The following is a 15,981-nucleotide window of genomic DNA, read 5'->3' as shown; positions in this document are numbered from 1 at the left end:
ATCGCCCTCTATTGGTCAAATTTAGCGCTACACGTCCTACAATAAGAAGTGCATTCAGTGTGATGGGTGTTACAGAAAACCCTAATTATTTCCAAGTAAGAGATTAAGATTTTTGATTTGCCAAGTTTAAGGCAAAGCCACTGATGATCTCGTGGTTGACTTGCTTGCCTACTAGGCGACGGTCTAAATCTGAGTGTCTATATGTACCTTGTGATTGACTGGTGATCAGTTCAGGGTTCTCTGCTTCTCACCTGAACAGGATAGGTGGTAGAAAATAGATTTTTGCATGGTTGGATAGATGGATGGATGTAGTTTGACACAGCAATGCTTTGGTCAGCTGTGATATTTGTATAACATTTTAAGAATATAAGATAGGGAGTGATAAACCCAGAAACAAGACGAACAATCTGGGAGTGGTTAATCATCCATTTTTATTTGGGATTGCAATGTCAAAAAAGTTGTGGTTTTGTCAGTGACTACGTTTACATGTACTAAATTAGTCTGATTTCTTAAATAACATCCTACATCTGATCATGTTTGGCTTTTGAGAAACCAGACTAACACACCTGCATTATGCGATTGGAAACCAGATCTCTGGAGTAGGTGGTATGGGCTGCCGGAGGGGACACTTAGTATCCCTCGTGCACCAGTCTCAACGTGCGGGGTATAACGTAGAAGCAGATATCATTTAATAAAAACACAGGCAACAATTGTAATGAAGAGGGGACTGTTTATTTGCTTCACAAATTTAAAAACGCAAAATTTTGAAGTACATCGATGAGCAAGAAAAATAAACGATGATTTATGATTTAAAGTTAAAGTTAAAGTACCAATGATTGTCACGCACACACTAGGTGTGGTGAAATTTGTCCTCTGCATTTGACCCATCCCCTTGTTCAACCCCTGGGAGGTGAGGGGAGCAGTGGGCAGCAGCGGTGGCCACGCCCGAGAATAATTTTGGCTGATTTTGGTGATTTAGCCCCCAATTCCAACCCTGGATGCTGAGTGCCAAGCAGGGAGGTAATGAATTTCATTTTTATAGTCTTTGGTATGACTCGGCCGGGGTTTGAACTCACAACCTACCGATCTCAGGGCGGGCACTCTAACCACTAGGGCACTGAGTAGGTATTTATTTAAGAAGGTAGTGAGAATGCTGAGTTATTTCGGACTCACATTTGGAATGAGATGAAAGAGAATAAAGCAGGTACTGTATGTTACATGGCAAATAATAAAGCGTACACAAACCTATTCACGCTGCATTTATGCACTCCAAACTGATTAACAATAACTCGGTATTCCTCAAAACTGGCCAGAACAATAGCAACCATCTGGTACAGTATCGGCCGGGGCACAAACTATTTTTTTCCTTCATATTTAAAACTCCTTCCATTGATCCACATAGCACTCTGAATGAAGAACGAGACAATTCGAATTTCGATGATTTCCCGTCCGAAAAGTCCTTCGAAAGAACTCTCCCCCGCCATTCTTTCTTTGCTTTTTGGTAGTAGCGTCATGTTCGCAGCGCAATCCAAGATCATTTATTGATGCTGGCTGCTATTTAACATCAGCATAGCCATTCAAGACAAACTATTTCTAATCTGTGCCAATATTACAGCGGACCGGAAAAGCAATACATTAATCCACGCTCAAAGGAAATACGCGTCCCCCAATGTACAAAAAGCACTAGGCGTTTGACCAATATTTGCATTAGAGTGTGCATGGACACTGGGACTTTGCATGCAGGTATGCAAATTTAAAAAATCCAAATTTGATAAATCAGACTAATTTTGTGCATGGTAACATAGTCAGTGTTGTTAGGGAAGACTCCTGCATTTCATCATAATTCAATTGTGCTTTGTAAGTTAACTCTCAAACCCACCTAACTCACCTCCAGCTCCTCCTGATCTCCACTGCGGGTATACAAAGGCATTCCCAGGACAGTCGTAAAACAGTCCTTACAATGTCTTTGCATGTTCTATATCTATCTGGGAGTCTCCTCCCAGTTGGACATGCCTGAAACACCTCAACAGGAAGGCAAACTTGGTTGCAAATTGCCCCAGGAGATGCTGAAGACCACAAAACCATCAAATTTGAAATCCTAAGGAATTCTGTTCATAAAGTCGAAGAACAGAATTGGTGACAAAGGGGCCCACATTTTGGTCAATAGTAATTCATACTTGCCAACCCTCCCGGATTTTCCGGGAGACTCCCGAAATTCAGCGCCTCTCCCGAAAACCTCCTGGGACAAATTTTCTCCCGAAAATCTCGCCCCCTCCAGCTCCATGCGGACCTGAGTGACGTGTCGACAGCCTGTTTTCCCGTCCGCTTTCCCACAATATAAACAGGGTGCCTGCCCAATCACGTTATAACTGTAGAATGGTCGAGGGCGAGTTCTTGGTTTCTTATGTGGGTTTATTGTTAGGCAGTTTCATTAACGTCCTCCCAGGGTGGTAAAAACACACAACAACAGCAGTCACGTTTTCGTCTACCGTAAAGCAGTTCGTCTGCCGTAAACAGCAATGTTGTGACACTCTTAAACAGGACAATACTGCCATCTACTGTACATGCATATGTGACAATAACATCTAGGTCTTTTAGAGAGTGCAGTGCACAACTGCGCACACAACAAGGAGATGAAGCAGAATGCATCATCAGAGAGGGTGTTCAGCATGGTTAGAAACATAGTGACAGAGAATAGAACAAGGATGGACAATTCAACCCTTAACTCAACAATGAGTAGATGAGTGTTATGTGTGTGTATATGTGTAAATAAATGAACACTGAAATTCAAGTATTTCTCTTATTTATATATATATATATATATATATATATATATATATATATATATATATATATATATATATATATATGTATATATATATATATATATATATATATATATATATATATATATATATATAATAAAATAAATAAATAAATATACACATATACAATTCACTGAAAGTCAAGTATTAAGTATATATATATATATGAAATACTTGACTTGGTGAATTCTAGCTGTAAATATACTCCTCCCCTCTTAACTACGCCCCCAACCACGCCCCCCCCCCCCACACCACCACCACCACCTCCCGAAATCGGAGGTCTCAAGGTTGGTAAGTATGTAGTATTTTGTCAGTAGATTGCTTGTATATGTTTGGTGGAGTGGGTGTTAAAGAAATATGGTTTGGTACTATTCGTAAGTTCTTTTATCGTGTTTCTTTGCCGCTGCTGGGTTTTGAAACATGTGACCTAGATCTACTATTCTGTTCCGTTTGAGGGGGGGGGGGGGGGATCAAAATATCCCAACTGTTGGATGTCAGAATATTATAAATATACTAAGAATAAGAAGAAATACTTCAGGAATTCAACATCACAGATTCAGACTTTTCAAACTATCTGGTCTGCCACACTTAATTTTACCCTCGTAAGGAGTGGAAGTACAAAAATATGTTGTGTCGTGGTTAGGTCCACAAATTCCACATTAAGGCCCTGAAAGACAATGTAGGTGCGTATTTAATAGACGTTGATTGATGCCGTGCAATTGTTGTCCATCAGTTTTGCCAACCAATTTGCTTAAACAGTAGTACCTCAACTTTTGAGCTCAATTGGTTCAATGATCAAGCCTGTAGCTCAAAAAACGTTTATCTCAATTTAGCGCCAAATGAATTGAAATCAAACTAGCAGCGAGTAATGGCGAAGAAAAAGTGGATATTCCTACAGTTATGCTATCTCCCGCAATCAAAGTAGTGGGTAAGAAGCGTGGACAAAGTTGCCTCAGCAGCGCCAACGACGGACGTGGCGACTTTGGGAGGAATCCTGTAGAATGGGTTGGAAAACAACGTTATTTAGATTTCTAGCTATAAGCTAATGCCAATGACTGAGACTGGAGATTTCTGGGTGGATCTACTAGGGTTCACTGTGGCACTAGCAGCGGGGGCGCTCCTAACTCAAATTTTTGCTTGCAAATTAAAGTAGGACTGCCTTTATCTCAAAATACTTGTAAGTTGGGATACTGTAACATACATAATATATATAATTATAACTTGTACTTAAAGGGGAACATTATCACCAGACCTATGTAAGTGTCAATATATACCTTGATGTTGCAGAAAAAAGACCATATATTTTTTTAACCGATTTCCGAACTCTAAATGGGTGAATTTTGGCGAATTAAACGCCTTTCTATTATTCGCTCTCGGAGCGATGACGTCACGTTGTGACGTCACATCGGGAAGCAATCCGCCATTTTCTCACTTTCGTCGGTGTGTTGTCGGAGGGTGTAACAACACGAACAGGGACGGATTCAAGTTGCACCAGTGGCCCAAAGATGTGAAAGTGGCAAGAAATTGGACAAAATGTTTTCAAAATACGAGGCTGTGGGGAAAACCGACGAAATGGTCAATCGTTTGTTCCGCACACTTTACCGACGAAAGCTATGCTATGACAGACATGGCAAGAATGTGTGGATATCCTGCGACACTCAAAGCAGATGCTGACATCAACTCCAAAACTGGACAGATCAGCTTTCAGGAAAAGAGAGCAGATGAGGGTATGTCTACAGAATATATTAATTGATGAGAACTTTATTCATTACTCACGGTTGTACATAAATTATTATACATAAACTGTGTTTACCAATAATTTAGCTTAAAAACTTTTTTTTTCAATTATTCGAGTACATTCGGGTAGTCTTGTGTAATGCAGTATTTTGTGTCTATTTAGGTATGGTTAACCTGAGTGCTGAAATTGTGGAAAAATATATGTTCTTAGCGCGCCTGAAATGGGCTGTCTGCACTCTCAAAGTGCATGTTGTTGCCAAATGTATTTCATATGCTGTAAACCTAGTTCATAGTTGTTAGTTTCCTTTAATGCCAAACAAACACATACCAATCGGTTAGAAGGCGATCGCCGAATTCGTCCTCGCTTTCTCCCGTGTCGCTGGCTGTCGTGTCGTTTTCGTCGGTTTTGCTTGCATACGGTTCAAACCGATATGGCTCAATAGCTTCAGTTTCTTCTTCAATTTCGTTTTCGCTACCTGCCTCCACACTACAACTATCCGTTTCAATACATGCGTAATCTGTTGACTCGCTTAAGCCGCTGAAATCCGAGTCTGAATCCGAGCTAATGTCGCTATACCTTGCTGTTCTATCCGCCATGTTTGTTTGTATTGGCATCACTATGTGACGTCACAGGAAAATGGACGGGTGTATATAACGATGGTTAAAATCAGGCACTTTGAAGCTTTTTTTAGGGATATTGCGTGATGGGTAAAATTTTGAAAAAAAACTTCGAAAAAGAAAATAAGCCACTGGGAACTAATTTTTAATGGTTTTAACCCTTCTGAAATTGTGATAATGTTCCCCTTTAAATTATTTTGCTGTCTATTATTCGGTGTGTCCAGTTGCTTTAATGGCGTGACGTTAATGTTTAGTTATATGTTTAAGTCGTGCCCCTGTTATTAGCAATGTTGGATTTATGATAAATGTGCAATACAGGCCAGAAACTCATCTGACATGTGAGTGACGCATGTTGCCGGAATCCCATTGATCCATTATTGAACCCAAATCTTGATAGCCATCCTTTTGCCATGAGTCACAATTGCCGTCTATGAACACACTAATAATAATGTTGCCTTTTCCATTCTGTGAACACCTGCCCTTGCCTCCTGAGCGGTGTTCATTTGACATTGATCCTGGATATCACCTCAAGAGGAACCCCTCATCCCACCCCTTCAACACACCCAAAGGGGTTTATTGTTCACTTCTAATTAAAGCCCAACATTGCTTTTGTGTCTTGAACAATGCAATCGGGAGGCACCTCTGCTTTTATGTTGACTCCCTTTATTGACTGTTGGTCTATGAGTCACTTCCAGGTAACACAGTAAACAGTGGCCTAACAAAGCAAAGGAAACAAAAATCAGGTGACAGCTGGTTTTTAGTGATGACCGGAAGGGCCTCAGGGTGCAAACCCTCGTGTCGCATGCTTTCATGGCCCATTGCGCCCTAATTTAGGTTTTATTATGTGTTTTGGTGCTTTTTATGGCTGACTTTTTTTTTCCTTTTATAATACGCAGGAGCCACAATACATACCTTGATAAAATGTCAAGTGTAACTTCAAATTGTGGTTGAATAACATATACAGTGTGTTTCTGATGGCTTCCATTGCTTGTTTACAATAGAAATCCGGATGTATTGATATTTACCTAAACATCCAAGTCATTGTATCTTTTTGTAAGATTCTAATATTTTCCACTCTGTGTCCTTAATCGTGCTTTTATTGCAGCATTGGGGAAATAGCTTAATAATTGAAGAACCCCATAATCACTTCAATGGTTGCAGTTTAAGGGGTGCTAAATAATGTTAATTGCTAGTTTAGGGCAGCCTCTGCTGGCGATTTGATGTAACTGCAACTATTTATAATGATTGCCAAAGGGCAATTTTTGAAGCTTGAAATATGATTCAATTAAAGAAAAATTTAAAATAACTTAAAAAAAAAAAAAAAAAGCATATTATATGCTTTTAGAAATGAAGGAAAGTACAAGTAAAAGGTTAAACAAATGCAAAAGCATTTAACCAAAAACCACACTGGATGGAAACAAGATCAACATGGAAACCAAATTATGTTTAAAATACTGATTGAAAGCAAAGCCTTAGTGGTGCCCAGTCGAGGGTGTACCCCTCTCGCCCAAACTTAGCTGAGAAAGGCGTGAGCTGCAGTTGTGTTTTAATTTATTGTGCCATTTTTTTTTTGCAGTGAAAATGCAAAACATACAAACTGTGAGGACCGGGTCGCATAGTGATGCGGGTTTCGTTCTCCCAAGATGCAGACGGACTTCGGACACAGTGTGCAGGTAGGAAATGATTTATTCAGGCAATAAATCAGGCGGGAACAAACAAAAACGTGCTCATAGCACGGAAGGCAAAAACTAAGTTGGGCTAGCGTGGAAGCTAGTATGTAAATAGCAAGAATCAATACCGTCATCAACTGTTGCATGAAGCAAATTAGGAAGCCAGGCTGACTGACCGGAAAAGGCAGGACTAAATAGCTCTCTGATTAGTGCTCGAGAACAAGTGAGCGTCCTGAACACTAATCAGAGACAGGTGAAAACAATAAGCACCCATGGTAAATGTAAACAAACCCAGGGGTGCACAAAACAGGAACTGAGGGAGTCCAAAAACCAAACAGAACATGATCCGGGCAGCGGATCATAACACAAACCTCATTAATCTACTTTTACTTTTAAGATATAGAAAGAAATTGGGTCATCAAAGGGACGGCTCGGGCGTTGTTTTGAATTTCCACATGCACTGTAGGGCTGTTTACTCCTCAGTTCTCCAAATATGCATGCACAGAGGGGCGGACTGGAACAAACATTTCACCCTGGATTTTTTGGTCCAGACTGGCCCACTCCAGTCCGCGTGCAGAAACTGTACTGGCCGTAGGGTGGGGTCATGTTCCATTCTTTCTTAGATGCGTCCCGATCGGGACATGGATGATTGTGACTCGATGGATACACGTCCAAATGATGTTGAATAAAATAATAGATGGTTCTAAAATGTTTTTTTTTTTATTCAACATATATACAAGGCTCCAGCAATCATCGATATTTGGATTACAATAATAGATGGTTCTAAATGTGGCCAGCACGGTGGAATGGTTAGTGCATGTGCTTCACAATACGAAGGTCCTGAGTTCAATCTTTCTGTGTGGAGTTGGCACGTTCTCCTCGTGGCTGCGTGGGTTCCCTCCGGGTACTCCGGTTTCCTCCCACCTCCAAAGACATGCACCTGGGGATAGGTTGATTGGCAACACTAAATTGGCCCTAGTGTGTGAATGTGAGTGTGAATGTTGTCTGTCTATCTGTGTTGGCCCTGTGAAGAGGTGGCGACTTGTCCAGGGTGTACCCCGCCTACCGGCCGAATGCAGCTGAGATAGGCTCCAGCACCCCCCGCCAACCCGAAAGGAACAAGTGGTAGAAAATGGATGGATGGATGGATGGTTCTAAAATGTGCGATTAATGTGGAAACACACAGGGGGGAAAAAACGTCAGGTGCAGAGGATGCGAACCACTTAGCTGGCAATGCTCAAAGTTTATCTCAATTTTTTTTGTTAAAGGGGAACATTATCACCAGACCTATGTAAGCGTCAATATATACCTTGATGTTGCAGAAAAAAGACCATATTTTTTTTTAACTGATTTCCGAACTCTAAATGGGTGAATTTTGGCGAATTAAACGCCTTTCTATTATTCACTCTCGGGAAGCAATCCGCCATTTTCTCACTTTCGTCGGTGTGTTGTCGGAGGGTGTAACAACACGAACAGGGACGTATTCAAGTTGCACCAGTGGCCCAAAGATGCGAAAGTGGCAAGAAATTGGACGAAATTTGTTCAAAATACAAGGGTGTGGGGAAAGCCGACGAAATGGTCAGTCGTTTGTTCCGCACACTTTACCGACGAAAGCTATGCTACGACAGAGATGGCAATAATGTGTGGATATCCTGCGACACTCAAAGCAGATGCATTTCCAACGATAAAGTCAAAGAAATCTGCCGCCAGACCCCCATTGAATCTGCAGGAGTGTGTGAGAAATTCAGGGACAAAGGACCTCGGTAGCACGGCAAGCAATGGCGGCAGTTTGTTCCCGTAGCTGGATGTCTTGGCTCACACCGTCCCTTATGCCACCGAAGATGATCAAGAGAAGAATATCGACCCTAGCTTCCCTGGCCTGCTGACATCAACTCCAAAACTGGACAGATCAGCTTTCAGGAAAAGAGAGCGGATGAGGGTATGTCTACAGAATATATTAATTGATGAAAACTTTATTCATTACTCACGGTCTTACGTAAATTATTATACATAAACTGTGTTTACCAATAATTTTGCTTAAAAACATTTATTTTTTTCAATCATTCGAGTACATTCGGATAGTCTTTTGTAACGCAGTATTTTGTGTCTATTTAGGTATGGTTAACCTGAGTGCTGAAATCGTGGAAAAATATATGTTCTTAGCGCGCCTGAAATGGGCTGTCTGCACTCTCAAAGTGCATGTTGTTGCCAAATGTATTTCATATGCTGTAAACCTAATTCATAGTTGTTAGTAATTATCTTATCAGACAGTGTTAAGCCGCTGAAATCCGTGTCTGAATCCGAGCTAATGTCGCTATACCTTGCTGTTTGTTTGTATTGGCATCACTGTGTGACGTCACAGGAAAATGGACGGTTGTATATAACGATGGTTAAAATCAGGCACTTTGAAGCTTTTTTTAGGGATATTGCGTGATGGGTAAAATTTAGAAAAAAACTTCGAAAAATAAAATAAGCCACTGGGAACTGATTTTTAATGGTTTTAACCCTTCTGAAATTGTGATAATGTTCCCCTTTAAAGCAGATAGTAACCAGTTAAGAAAAGTATAGAATAAGGTAGATACGATACATCTTTTTGAGCTACATGCTTATGGTGAACATGGTTATAGAAAGTAGGAAAACCCAGACAACTATGTGTGCTTTTAATATTTTACATATATATAAATGAATATGCATGCATAGTATATAATCGAATCGTAGCCATTGAATCATAATCAAATCATGACGTGGCCAAAGATTCCCACCCCTGCTTTCTGGTACTGTGGCTAATGGTACATGCTGCCATTCACCCCTGATTAGGATTTAAACACAGATCTCCCTGTTACCTTTGCTCCTGCAAGAGCTGGATTTATGTTCATCCGTGGTGGTGTAGTGAACGTGTGTGTTTAGGCGCATGTTAGTCAGAGCTCAGTGGTGCAGTATATTTGAGGTATGGGCCAAGTGGGCAAAAGCAGCTGCCCTGGAAGTGATGCATTCCGCCAATCTCTGGTCCTCAGCTTCAGGTTTCCCTCTACTGGCAATTACTTTCATCCAGAGACTGTGACCAGGAACTGTTCCCCCCTGGGTTGGCACACACACTTGCACTCCGCCAGCCTGCCGAATGCTAATTCTGGGCTTCTGCCAGTGCAGCTTTGGTTTGGACTCCTAATCCCTTTGTGTGTGGCGGGAATCCTGCTAAATGCACCCTGATGGTTGTGTGTTCACCAGTCCATGCCCGTCCATGCTGGTCAAACACATGGAAGACACGCTGGTGAAACGCACATCAGTGTGAGCACAATAAAAACACACGGTTGGCCAAGTTTTTTAGCAATGCTTTGAATAAAGCAATGATGCATTTTTATGTCGGGACCAGGGCAGGGGTATTCAACTAAATTGTTTTGGGAGCCACCTTTCCAGAAAGCTAAGGACCGTAGGGACGGACTTTTCCCGTCACTATCAGTCTTATTTTGTATATTCCGAAGAACCAACGTCCTCTATAGTAGACATTTTTACTTTGGTCTATTTATTTTGTCAGAGTTACAGGAGCGCTCTGCTGTTTTTAAGGACCTAGTCAACGATCATCTCTATGAAAGCATTCCAGTGTTTTTAGGAATCTGCTGCAAAAATCAGAGTGTCTCAAATTTTTTGTGTCTAACTGAACTAGCTTGCCACCAGTTGAGAAGATGAAAAAGAGAGGACCTGAAATGGAATCTTGGAGAACACCACTAATATATATTTAAATAAACTGAACAATTGACCATTGACTGCATCTGAAGTAAACAAGCTTCAGCTCCACCTTAATTACAGATATCACATTCTGAGAATACATTTGTAACTGCTAAAATGGAGAGGACTTAAAGGGGTGCTTTGAGGAACGCCTCAGTTATGCAAATCACAAATTTGGACCCCAGTGTGTGCTAAAATGTCCATGCAAGGATCTGCCAATGTGTTTATACTGGTCCAAGTTCCTCTGTACCAGTGATTTTCAAACTATTTTTTTACCAAGCAGCACCCCAGAAAACACTTAGCTCTCCAAGTACCACCATAATGACAAACATTAAAACAGTAGCTTAGGTCAAAGTATTCTTTAAAAACAAAACAGAGTTTTTATTGAACAAGTATATCTGAATGTTTTGGCCACTGTAATATTACACACAGTTTGAACAGTAACACTGTGTTTGAAAATAAGAGTTGATTTTATTTATATCGAACGGACTGGCTCCTACGTTATGTTCCACATGTGGTTTATTCAATGTTTGATAGATGTTGTGGTTTCCCGTGGCCTAGAAGGCCTTTGTTTACATGTGTTCTGCGTGTTGATTGGCTGGGAGGCTGGGAAAGAATGGACTTAAGCAGAAAATGTGGAGAACATTCGGTTTTTGAGTGATAGAAATGACGGAGTAAGACGTTCTGTTTGTTTCTTAATAGTTTATTCGGCGTAGACTACGGTCTGTAGTTGTCGGATTTTAACAAATTTCACTGATAGCTGATAAACATTTGATAACGGCTTTTTATAAACAAAAACGTTTTAAATAATTATTTGGCGTATTACTAGATAGAGCCCATGTACCGCAACACAGGCTCTGGTACCACAGTTTGAGAATCACTGCTCTATATATTTTGAACGGAACTCTGGGGCCAGTAAGGTGAGCAAACAGTGAGAGAGGAGGATTAGTGTTTGGTTCAAACTCATTTTAGCTCAGGGGCCACATGGAGGAAAATCTATTCCCAAGTGGGCCGGAATGGTAAAATCACGGCATGATAACTTCAAAATAAAGACAACCTCAAGTTGAAAATGTACAAATCTCATATCATCCTCTAAACAAAACACTTCAGGTTAGTTGAAAATTCTGAGGAAAACATTTGTTCTGAAAACACAATGAAGAACACAATGAACTTAGACTTTGACTAGTGAAGCCATGATTAAACTTCAAGTCACAGTCTCTCTGAGATTGAACAAAAAACACAATACATAGATGTAAACTCTTCTAGGTATCGACTATCTCATTCGTCATGTCCACCTATGAATCCAGTGCTAACTCAACAAACCACAAGAAACGGAGGTAGGAACTATTCAAAGGGGCTAAGTCACACTCTGCGTTCACAGTTGTCGTTTTTAACAGAGACATTTTGGGGCAATGGGGGTGCCAAATAACGATGCGAAGCAGAAGACGTAAAACAGCATTTGGGTAGAGGGGGAGAAGCCACACCCATGCTTTAACTGTGTACTTCTTGCTCGGCCATGGTATAAACTGTTTGCGTGCCTAACCTGAATGCTATTGTGACATCTAGTGCACACATTTATAACAGCTGTTTCTTTCACTGAAAACAATTCAGATTCACTTCGGGGACTGCATTCTTCGCATGTGCAGCGCAGGCACTTCAAATAAGACGTCTTACATCCCCAACACCTGCCGACAAGCGCGCCTGCCGGACCCCCCACTGCCGCCTAACGCAAAGGGACCTAGTTTGTCGCAAACAGCCAGGCCTTGTTTAGCACCAGGGACAAGGTCGTTTAAGTGATAATGAAGTCTTCTCATTAATGTAATGAGACACGTTTTTAATGAAGGTGATTTGGGGGCAAAACTGTGCACACAAAGAGGCAAACAAGCAAGCTGACAAACGCAACGAGCAGGCAAGCGCAGGAGTTTACAGGAAAAAAATAACAAGCGTCTAACCTTGTCAGAAGTGCTAAAAATACTTGTCGCCAGCCTTTTGGTATCATGCTGCAGCCTCCAAAGTCACCTCGGAGGCCAACATTTTCATATGGTTGCAACAAACCTTAGCTTAATAAATGCACCAGTCAGTTCCATAATGGAGACTCCTTTCTGGACAAATGTACCTTTCCTTGAGTAAACACCTCCCCAGCTACTGTGAATCTGAATCGTGCTCCTAATAGTCCTTTAAGCAAAAGCAATGAAAGTAAATACAATTTAACTAACTATTATTTCCCTGGCAAACACAAATGCATGATTTCCATACCTCCCAATTGCAGCAATGATGGGAGTGGTTTATTTTGGCCACCAGAGGGCACTGGTGATTCTCCCCCACAGAGCACGGGAGGCTGTCAGGTGCTGCAGTGCTTCATGTAGAAGGCGACATATACACTGTCAACTGTTCCGACTGAGTGTCAGTCTCTGACTATGGCCAGCTCAGTACGGTGTGACATTAAGCTCCGAATGATAGAGTGACATCACAGCAATGAATCCCAGCAACGAAGAGGACACAGACACAATAAACAAAGAATGACAATGAAGGGCATCCAGAATTTTGAGTTCCGCTCAGAGACGTCCAGTCCGTGGTATCCTCCCATAGGGATGGACATCGTTTACATTTTAACCGATATCCGTGCATGAACGGTGCCCACTTTAAAACATGCAACACATACAAATGTTTGTAAGAGGCAATGTTTTTTGTTGTTGTTGTTATGAATCTTTATGACCTTTTAAGTTGTACAGACTAGTAATCAAAATAGAATAGAATAGAACACTTTGTCATCAAACATCAGAGCAATACAGGTGGCTACTCTGTTAGGTGCAGTTTAACAAACAATACATAATATATTAAAAATAAATACATAAATACCAGTACGAACAGCAGTGCAACAATGGAAAACCTCAAATTTTCCCCATCAAACCCCCCTTTTGTTACGACAACACCTTTTTTTTCTTTTCTTTCTGCAGCTGTTACATATACTGCAATATTGTACATGGTAATTGGGATTTATTATATATTGTATATATTATATACAAATATAATGTCATATAATAATATAGCTAAGGATAGTATTTGAATCTTGTTTTTAATATTTTTGTGCAGCACTTACGAAACATTTTTGTTGTTTTAATGTGCTATATAAATAATGTGGATTGGATTGGATTGGATATAATGTATCAGTGTATATTATATACTGTATGTACAATATGTAAATATTACATATATTTAATATTTTATATTGCTACTAGGGCAACTAACAACACATTTGATAATCGATTAATCTGTCGATTAATTCTTTGATTAATCGATTAATAATTGGATAAAAGAGACAAACTACATTTCTATCCTTTCCAGTATTTTATTGAAGAAAAAAACAGCATACTGGCACCATACTTATTTTGATTAGTGTTTCTCAGCTGTTTGTAAATGTTGCAGTTTATAAATAAAGGTTTACGAAAAAAAAAAAAAGAAAAAAAAAAGGAGCCTATGCGCATAGCATAGATCCAACAAATCGATGACTAAATTAATCACCAATTATTTTTATAATCGATTTAATCGATTAGTTGTTGCAGCCCTAATTGCTACTATGGTACATTTTTTGTCTACTTAATACCTGCATTATCCTTTCCATCCGTACCCTTTCCTGGGCTACTGAGCTACTGTGTGGAGCAATTTCCCTTGTGGATCAATAAAGTCTAAGTCTTTTACCAAAATAGCAAATTTGTAATTCCCATATGAATTAACGTCAACATAAATATCACCAACCATCAATATAAACAAAAACATACAATAATAGCAGCAACTGATCAAACTATCAATCAATCAGTCAAAGTTTATTAATAAAAAAAACTCAACCCAATACAAATTGATGGATAACTTGCTTTGAAATCATAAACTAGAGTGACAAACAAGTACAGTATTTATTTTATTTTGCCAAAAAGAAATTTAGGATGCATGTCAATATTTTCCAGATAATACTAAAGTCAAAATACATGCGCTTCCATGCAGTAGGCCTACATGCAATTTATATGTCAAAATACATTTTGTAAGAAAAATAAAGTTATTTACTCACTCACATTTCTAGGCTTTCGGGGGCCTCATAAATTGTGTGTGGAGGGCCAGATCTGGCCCACATGCTTTGAATTCGACACCTGTGCCCTAGAGGCTCGCCAAAAAAATATCTGTTTCTCAGCTGCGGTCTGTTGGACGTAGTTGTAATACACTTTTCCATCACATGTGGCAGTAATGCATTAGTCAGTTGACTGAGTGACATGTTTTATTATCATTATTAATTTATTCAGAATGCATTTTTTAAATTCCGGACTATAAGCCGTTACTTTTTTCCTCAATTTATACGATAATCTTTGGATATTTTTCGCTAACGACAATAATGAAAATAATCAAAAAAACAAGCATAAACACTAAGAGGGTGTTTTATTGTTTGTAGTATGGCGCCATCTTTTGGGCAAATTTGTTCACTGCAGGAGCTGCCTTGTCCTCCCTTTTATTGGTAGTGTTTTTTCCAACCGGCGTGCCGTACAATCTTTGAGCCGTCTATAGAGTTTCTACTCTGTGGATTGTTCATTCATCGCTCTAAGCAACGTTTGTAAGTTTTACAATATAACTAAAACTGTTTGAACTTACTAAAGCGTCCCATATGTGATGTCTGTGGGAGTGTTTTCATGCATATTAGTACGTGCTATTGTAATCTAATCAAGCTGCTGTCGTTAGCATTAGCTAATATGCTAACACATTTACAAGTGTCTGTGTTAGTATTATTAACTTACAATTGACTTTCTGTTTGTATTGTTTCAGTTTCACAAATTTCTCAGTAAATTCACCAAAACGTCACAGTGGAGTTATTGAGTCTGTTTAGCTGATTGGAGAGCTAGCTTCCGCAGCTAGTGGGTCCATGACGATGACTTCTGTTTTGTATGATCAGCCATTTTACTACCGTGTTACAAACACTGTTTGGAAACGATGAAGTAAATAAACATTTACATAATATTTATGTGTAAATAACTCTACTCACAATGTGTATATATATACATATATATATATATATATATATATATATATATATATATATATATATATATATATATATATATATATATATATATGCGGCTTATAGTCTGGTGCGGCTAATACATGGATTTAAAAAATATATATATATTATTATTTAGTTGGTGCGGCTTATACTCCGCTCTATAGTCCAGAAAATGCAGTAGAATTTTGTCTTTTTTTTTTTTTTTTTTTGCCAGTGTTTTATATTCCTTATTTTGCAGTATTAATTTTTGTAATCAGCCTGACCCAAGCCTTTTTAAAGGTGTTGTTCTATATGCTGATATGTGTAAAATACATAATATTTTTAGTAATTAACACACAGTTCAGACCTGTGCAATAAAGGTGCCAAT

General features: G+C 39.5%; 1 long non-coding RNA gene across 1 annotated transcript in view; it reads left to right on the top strand.

Annotated features, from left to right (window-relative positions):
• LOC140679780 (uncharacterized) overlaps positions 1 to 6,825 on the top strand; it is a 120,256-nt gene extending 113,431 nt beyond the window's left edge. The window contains exon 3 of the long non-coding RNA XR_012051127.1: positions 6,757 to 6,825. This is a non-coding gene — a long non-coding RNA (uncharacterized lncRNA). The remainder of the gene's footprint in view (positions 1 to 6,756) is intronic.
• Positions 6,826 to 15,981: the final 9,156 nt, after the last annotated feature.

Source organism: Nerophis lumbriciformis, linkage group LG23 (genome assembly GCF_033978685.3).
Source record: "Nerophis lumbriciformis linkage group LG23, RoL_Nlum_v2.1, whole genome shotgun sequence".
NCBI lineage: Eukaryota > Metazoa > Chordata > Actinopteri > Syngnathiformes > Syngnathidae > Nerophis > Nerophis lumbriciformis.
The sequence above is the reverse complement of the archived record's forward strand: the minus strand, read 5'-3'. Positions and strand labels throughout refer to the sequence as shown.